The 8,215-nt window shown below is 35.3% G+C and overlaps 1 non-coding gene across 1 annotated transcript; it reads left to right on the top strand.

Annotated features, from left to right (window-relative positions):
- The first annotated feature begins 1,091 nt into the window (after positions 1-1,091).
- TRNAP-AGG (transfer RNA proline (anticodon AGG)) lies at positions 1,092-1,163 on the top strand. Its single transcript has one exon. It is a non-coding gene; the product is annotated as a tRNA-Pro (tRNA).
- Positions 1,164-8,215: the final 7,052 nt, after the last annotated feature.

Below are 8,215 nucleotides of genomic sequence, written 5' to 3' on the forward strand. Positions count from 1 at the left end.
TTTCATGCCTCCTACGTGGAAACACTTACATGATCTTCAATTCATCCTTAACTGGGGACCATCCCATATTTTTCTGCACCACATAAATAAACAACAAAAAACTACAGGTCTTTTGCTTTAACTTATTCAACAAACTCTAATTCTTATTTTTATTTTCTTATGATCTTCAATATTATAAGTAGTTGATAAACAAGAAGCAAGTTGAGGTAAGATATACTAGTGCTATACTGATACTGATTACGGAGCATCTTTTTGAGTGCTTGGATTTCTGGAGTTTATCATCTTGGAAGGTGAATAAAAGACATATATAGAAACTTTATGCATAAAGAAGATTGGCCATATTAAGCAAATTGATCATTTCGTCAAGTTGGACAACATGGATCTTAACAAATTAAACTTATGAGAACTTTGCTAAATGTTTTGTGCACTTGCAAACAACTTGATTAATTATAAATATATAGTAGGATTAATTCAACTTGTTTATTACTTTTAATGCCTACTTAATGATACTACAGTTATCATATTAGACCCTGGTGGCCTGGGGAGCTTTACCCTTTATAGAAGTTTGTAGCAAGTCATCTGATTTTTTTTTCTTCTTAGTTTGTTTGTTATTATTAACTTAAACAGAGATGGAATGAATACACATGATGAGCTTAATCTTTGTTATAATTCATTAATTTGTATGGAGGAAAAGGGAAGCGGCGGCCTGTCCATATATCTCTTAATTTTCTGAGAACTCAAAAGGTAAGGGACTAATGGTCAAATGCTGGAAATTTATTTTCAGAACTGAATATTTGTAGATTTTTTTAGGACAAAGATTACCATGTTTTAGCTATCATCCGTTGTCAATTTTAAATTTAGCTCGATAATCCACCTGTAATTCTATGTGATTTTTGTAAATAGGAGACATCTTCTTCTTGTTTATTCTTTTTCCATTAGGATTATAAACAAAATGGAGATCCACCCCACAAAGTTTGAAAAGTTTCTTATTGGATAAATATTTCGCTAGACAAAATTGGCATATAAAGGAAATCTTTTGCAATCAAAAATGATATAGTATATAAGCTACATGATATTATAAGCAACACCGTGGGCATTTGGTCTAGTGGTATGATTCTCGCTTAGGGTGCGAGAGGTCCCGAGTTCAATTCTCGGAATGCCCCCTTCTAATTTTATTTATGATTTTTCATAACAAAATAGATGCCACTTATACAGGCGCAGTTGTTGTTTTGGGCCTTGGATCTCTACCAGCCTTTGAGGGACTGAAAAGCATATCCCCAAACACAAGAACAGTGTCATTTGGTTTCTATATCTTTTCTCCATTGTGTTTCCTAACGATAAATATCCAAGCAATTTTTTTTGTGGGTTCCATGTTCTTAATTGCATATATTTTTCAGCAGGCGGTATTTGTTCTATCGTGGCTTGATATCAACTAAGCAACCATCTAAATTTGGGAAGAAATTGAAATAGCCACTTTTATTCTATGCTATAAGAGTTTAGCGTATTTAAAATGTAATGAGAAAATAATTAATTTCTTATTGCAAAAATAAAACATAGACAAAAATACTCCCCAGGTATAACACGAAAAATTCGAGGAACGACTATTGGAGTTTGAACATTATAGCATGAATTGTTCATGGAGTTTAACATGTGCAGTTGGAACTTCAGGAGTTTAAACCTTTTCAATTTAAACTTCAAGAACGATTCCTGGAGTTTGAGCTTGCAGCTTTTCAAGATAGAAGGACTCACATAAATTAAAATTTCACGATTCCTGAGTTGTTAGTAACACATTGATATTTCTTTGTTATGGTTGTTAATACTTTGTATTCGAAAATATATTCAAAAATCATAAGCAAAGCAAAACTAGAAATGTAGAAGAAACAGAAATTAATCTGAGTCTACTAAATTCACAGTGTTTTCTTAAGGAACTTAATCGCCTCCTAATACCCGAGATTTAGGATTATTTTTTCCCAGGATAGAACGGATTACCCTCACTGGTGTAGCGGTACTTCAAACCCTAGTGACCAACGAACTCAAAGATCGGTAGCAAATCACACTTACTGCTTTTTTTTTGTTAAATAACAATGGAGAAGAAAGAAAGAGAAATCACAATTTTCGTAAGAAAAATCTTTAGGAAAGATCATGTATTTATAGCCAAAAAGTTGGGTATTACCGAAGAGTTTCAACTCTTCAGTTAAAGGCTGCAACTCAAAATGGTTGTTTTATAACATGGCCATTTAGGCAAATCGCCAAATTTTAAATTCTAACAGAAAAATCAAAACGGAGAAAAATCAATTTACCGTTATAAAAGCGGATAATTTGGATTAAAATAATATTACTTTAATCTTAATATTAACAAATAAATTTGGTCCAAAAAATTAATCAATCAGATCATTTGACCAAATTCGGATCCGAAGTTGAAGCCGAGCGAGCGACGACGACATGAGGTTTGCCTTCTTCTCAACTCTTTAAGAGCTAGAAGAAGTGCAATTGTATATATACCCATCAAAAATCTTTTCCTCCTCCAATATGGGACAATGTCCCTTTGTCAAAGAGGGAAATTCAAAATTTTTATTTTTCCTCCATTTCCCATTCACTTTATTTTAAGCTATTACAAGCTTAAACCCAAAAATCTCCCACATGAATGGGGAATAACTATATCACAAAAATATGCATGCATAAATGTGTGATTACAAGCAAGAATTAATCGTATCTGGATAAGTAGGTTTTTGTTTAAACTTTCTGTAATGAACTTATGTCAAATATATTCGATCAATCGATTTATTTGATAGCTTTGAACCGTCGAACTTTGGTGTATACCTAGACAACCATAAGTCACATAACCAACCTTTAACCGTCTTTGGTTCTTATTGTTATGTTCGTTCCAGCCATGAATACCGCATGGTTTTATAAGCGCATAGAGAACTGGCCTTACAAAATTCTCCTTGAAGCGGCTAACACTTCACACTTACACAGGTGATTCCTAAACGTGTCATCCTGTAGATACACTATTTGATATACCTCGTATCAAACTTAAAAACCATTAAAAAGCTTTAATTCTTTATCCTTGGTACTGAACATTATCTCATCATAAGAATGGACTAAAATTTTAGTTGACAATGTTGAACCGTCATTAATGACTTTGTTTGATCTACTTAAACCTATATCTTGGGATCTCCAATCTTCTAGGTAGAGTTACCGTCACAATGACTTGTCCTCGACCATAGTCCTATTTCCCTCGATGATTTTTTAACTACCTCTCTAGTTAGGCCTTTCGTAAGTTGATCCGACACATTATCGCTTGACTTTATGTAGTCAATCGTGATAATTACTCTAGAAAGTAATTGCCTCACGGTTTTATGTCTTCGTCGTATATGATGAGATTTACCGTTATACATAACGCTTCCAACCCTTTCAATTATTTCTTGACTATTGCAATGTATGCATATTGGTGCTAACAGTTTGGGCCAACATGAAATATCTTTCAAGAAATTTCGAAGCCATTCAGCTTCTTCACCAGCTTTATCTAAGGCTATGAACTCAGCCTCCATTGTAGAACGGGAAATACAAGTTTGTTTGGACGATTTTTAAGACACCACTCCTCCACCAATAGTGAATACATATCCACTTGTGTACTTAGAGTCAATTGAATCGATGATCCAATTTGCATCACAGTATCCCTCAATCATCGTAGGATATTTACTATAGTGCAAAATAAAGTCTTGGGTATGTTTTAAATATCACAAGACTCGTTTCATTGCCATCCAATGAGATTGACCTGAATTACTCGTGTATCGAATCAACTTACTTATAGCACAAGCTATATCTGGTCGTGAACAATTCATGATATACATTAAATATCCTAACACACGAGCATAATCTAATTATGATATGCTTTGGCCTTTGTTCCTTGTAAGTGCAAGATTCACGTCAATTGAAGTCTTTGCAACTTTAAAATCTAAGTGCTTGAACTTTTCAAGTACTTCTTTAATGTAATGAGATTGCGATAATGCCAAACCTTGAGGAGTCTTATGGATCTTAATATCTAAGATTAAATCGGCAATTCCCAAGTCTATCATATCAAACTTGCTAGTTAGCATACGCTTAGTCGTATTTATATTGGCAATGTCATTACTCATTATCAGCATATCATCCAAATATAGGCAAACAATGACTATGTGATTTGGAACATTTTTGATGTACACACATTTATCACATTCATTTATCTTAAAACTATTTGACAACATTGTTTGGTCAAGCCTTCAGGTTGTTCCATGTAAATTTTTTCCTCCAAATCTCCATTTAAAAAGGCGGTCTTAACGTCCATTTGATGAATTTCAAGACCATACACCGCATCTAATTTCTACTAATGTCCGTATGGACGTAATTATTGTAACAGGAAAGTATGTATCAAAATAGTCAATGCCTTCTCGTTGTCTATACCTTTTGACAACAAGTCTAGCCTTATATTTATCAATAGTGCCATCATATTTCATTTTCCTCCTAAAAATTCATTTAGAACCCAACAGTTTATTGCCGGGAGGAAGATCAACTAATTCCCATGTATGGTTGTTCAGTATGGATTTTATTTCACTATTGACTGCCTCTTTCCAAAAGAATAATTCCGAAGAAGATATAGCTTTTTTAAATGTTTGAGACTTATTTTCCAAAAAGAAAGTCACAAAATCTGGTCCAAATGAAGTAGACGTTCTTTGACGTTTACTATATCTTGGATCCTCCTAATTAGAAGCACTTTCTTTTGTTTCTTCCTAAGGTCGTTTAGATCCTTCATGTAATGACCCGATCGGTGATTTTGAGTATTATAGTCAAGTTTCTCCAATTACTGCTCAATTTATGCTTTACAGTTATTATATGACTTGCCGGGGTAATTAGTTCGGGTTCGGTGAGGTCTTGGAATGAATGGAAACACTTAGTTCCAAACTTTAAAACTTAAGATGAAAAGGTTGTCTGGATGTCGACCTATGTGTAAACGACCCCAGAATAAAGTTTTGATGATTCCAATAGCTTCGCATGGTGATTTTGGACTTAGGAGCATGTCCGAATAATTATTTGAAAGCCCGTAGCTAAATTAGGCTGAAAATGGCAAAAATAAGAAGTTAAAGTTTGAAAGTTTGACCGAGGAGTTGACTTTTTAATATCAGGGTCGGAATCCAGTTATGAAAAATTTCATAGGTCAGTTATATTATTTATGACTTGTGTGCAAAATTTGAGGTCAATCAGACTTGATTTGATAGGTCTCGGCATCGAATGTAGAAGTTGAAATTTGTTAGTTTCATTAGGCTTGAATTGAGGTATGATTCGTGTTTTTAGCATTGTTTGATGTGATTTGAGGCCTCGAGTAAGTCCGTAATACGTTTTGAGACTTGTTTGTATGTTCAGACGGGGTCCCGAGGGGCTCGGGTGAGTTTCAGAGTGGATTCAGACCATTTCTAGGCCATTCTTAACTGCTGGTTTTTGGCTACAGCAATCTGCATCGCAGAAATATCTGCTGCACAGAGATGATTTTGGAAGCTTATATCTCATAATCTGTAAGAAATTTGGAGATGATAAAAAAATAAAAGTTGTAGCCCTTTGTATTAAGTTTTGAGAAATTTAAACCGTTTGGCAGTTGGATTTGGATACAAAACGTTATGGTTAATATACTACAGGCTGTCTGAAAAGAGTTTTTGGAAGAGTTTGGTATTTTGAGCATAAGCATGTAATGATACAAAGGTCCATTTATAGTTTAGAGATCGAAATTCGATTTCGAGACTTCCGAGAGTTTGATAATGAATTATAGGAATGATATGGAATGTTTGGTCTAATTTCATCAAGTCGCGATTGAGTTTTTAGCGCGAAACATGAGTTAATTGTTTAACGAGCGAAATTGGTATCGCATTGAGCAGATGAGCTAGTTTCAATTGAACGACTAGGTGTGTATTATTATTTGTGACTCACAAGAACAAGAATCGTCGAAATCCGAGTTAGTATGATGGAGTTAGAGCCTTTTTAATGAAAAAATAAACTGCTGGTGCAAGCAGGTTCTGATGCGCACCTTTAGTGACGGGAAATGGACTTTTAGTGACGGAAAATGGACTTTTAGCGACCAGATTAGTGTTTTTATTGAGCAGTTTTATTTTTTTTTAGCTCATTTCAACATTTTTGGGCGAAAGAACACGGGTTGGGACGATTTTTGAGCGAGAATTCACGGGAAAAGCTTGAGGTAAGTCCCTTATGATCATTGTTAGTCAATAATATTGAATTATCATTGAGTATTGAGACTAGATTACGTGTTTTTGAGGTGTAATTCGATAAATTGGGCATTTGGAGGTCGAGTTAATGTCGGAATTTGATAAATTTGGTATGGTTGGACTAGTGGTTGAATGGGCGTTCATATTTTGTAACTTTTGTCGGGTTTCGAAATATGGGGCCCACAGGCGATTTTGAATTAAATTTCAAATTTTGTTGGAAAATTAGTATTTTCATATGGAATAAATTCCTATGATTTGTATTGAGTGAGTCGAATTAATTATGACTAGATACGAGGCTATCAGAGACAAATTCACTAGGCAAAGACATAGCAGAGTAAAGAATTACGGGGTTTGAGGTAAGTAACATTTCTAAACTTGGTTCTGAGGGTATGAATCCCTGATTTTTGTGTTATATCAATTGTTGGAGGTGACGCACATTAGGTGACGAGTGTGTGGGCATGCACCACAGAAATTGTGACTTGAATAAATTTTGTGGACTTATAAAAAAATTAAGGAATCATGTTATTATCCACATATTCCCCACGTGTTAGAGAAATTGAGCAGAGGCTCATATTAAAGATCATGTTTAGGCTACGTGTCGATATTTTTGGGACCCATAGGGTCATGTTGCTGTTGAATTTAATTGTTTAAAAATATACATTTCATACTCATCCATGTTCATCTATTGTGAGGATATTTATGGGATCGGGGCTGCCTGCCTGTAGCAGGCCATATCAGCTTTATATATATTATTATTCTATGGATCAGGGCTGCCCGCCTACAGTAGGATTTATAGGTTTTATTATTATATGGATCGGGGTTGTCCGCCTGCAGCAGGCCATATCGGCTTTATATCACGTCTGGGCTGAAGGAGCCCCTCAGGAGTCTGCACCCCCCCACAACGAGCGTAGATGATTTATATTCTGGATGGACTTCCGAGGGCATGGACTTTCCTTACTTATTTATATTTGTGATGAATTTCTCTAGACATGGATCTTGTTCGAATCATTATAATTTGGGGATAAATATTTCCCTAGGCTGGATTGGCAATATACAATATTGTGTGATCGAGTAATTGTGATTGGGAGTACACGAGGTTCTTCCTGTGAGATGTCATATTTCTCATATCATTCAGTATTGATCTATTTTTCTTGTACTGAGCTTAACTGTTTAGCTTGAAAGCATGCCTACATTTTCTGTACTATTATTTCTATACTGGACTGTACTTGCTGAGCTCGTCACTACTTTCATCCCAAAGGTTAGTCTTGTTACTTATTGAGTTGGTTGTACTCATACTACACCCTGCATCTCATGTGCAGATCCAGGTACTTCCGGATACGGCGGTTGCCAGATTTGAGGATTTATCTATTGGAGACTTTCAAGGTAGTTGCTTGGAGTGCGCAGACCTTGACTTTCTTTCCTTTCAGTTATTGTATTTTTCTATATTTTCAGATAATGTTCTCATCAGTCAGACTTTGTTATTATTTAGATGCTCGTATACTCAGTGACACCGGGTTTTGGGAGTGTATTTATATCCGTATGTGTGGGGTTTTTCTATTAAATTTATATATAATATTTTCAAACTTAATAAAAATTGTGGTTTATTAAAATTGTCGGCTTGCCTAGTATTGAGATAGGCTCAAAATACGAATTTTGGGTTGTGACAAGTTGGTATCAGAGCCTAGGTTACATAGGTCTCACGAGTCATGAGTAGGTTTTTTAGTAGAGTCTTGCGGATCGGTACGAAGATGTCTGTACTTATCTTCGAGAGGCTATCGAACCCTTAGGAAAATTTGACTTTCTTGTATTCTGTCGTGCGAATTTGTTGATTCCAGAAACTAAGTTTCTATTATTCTATTCTATCATAGATGATGAGGACACGTACTACCGGATCAGACGGCCAGCCACCAGTGCCACCAGTTAGGTCTACAAGAGGTCGGGGTCGTGGTAGAGGCCGAGGCCAT

The sequence above is a fragment of the Nicotiana tabacum genome, chromosome 22, assembly GCF_000715075.1.
Source record: "Nicotiana tabacum cultivar K326 chromosome 22, ASM71507v2, whole genome shotgun sequence".
Taxonomy (NCBI): domain Eukaryota; kingdom Viridiplantae; phylum Streptophyta; class Magnoliopsida; order Solanales; family Solanaceae; genus Nicotiana; species Nicotiana tabacum.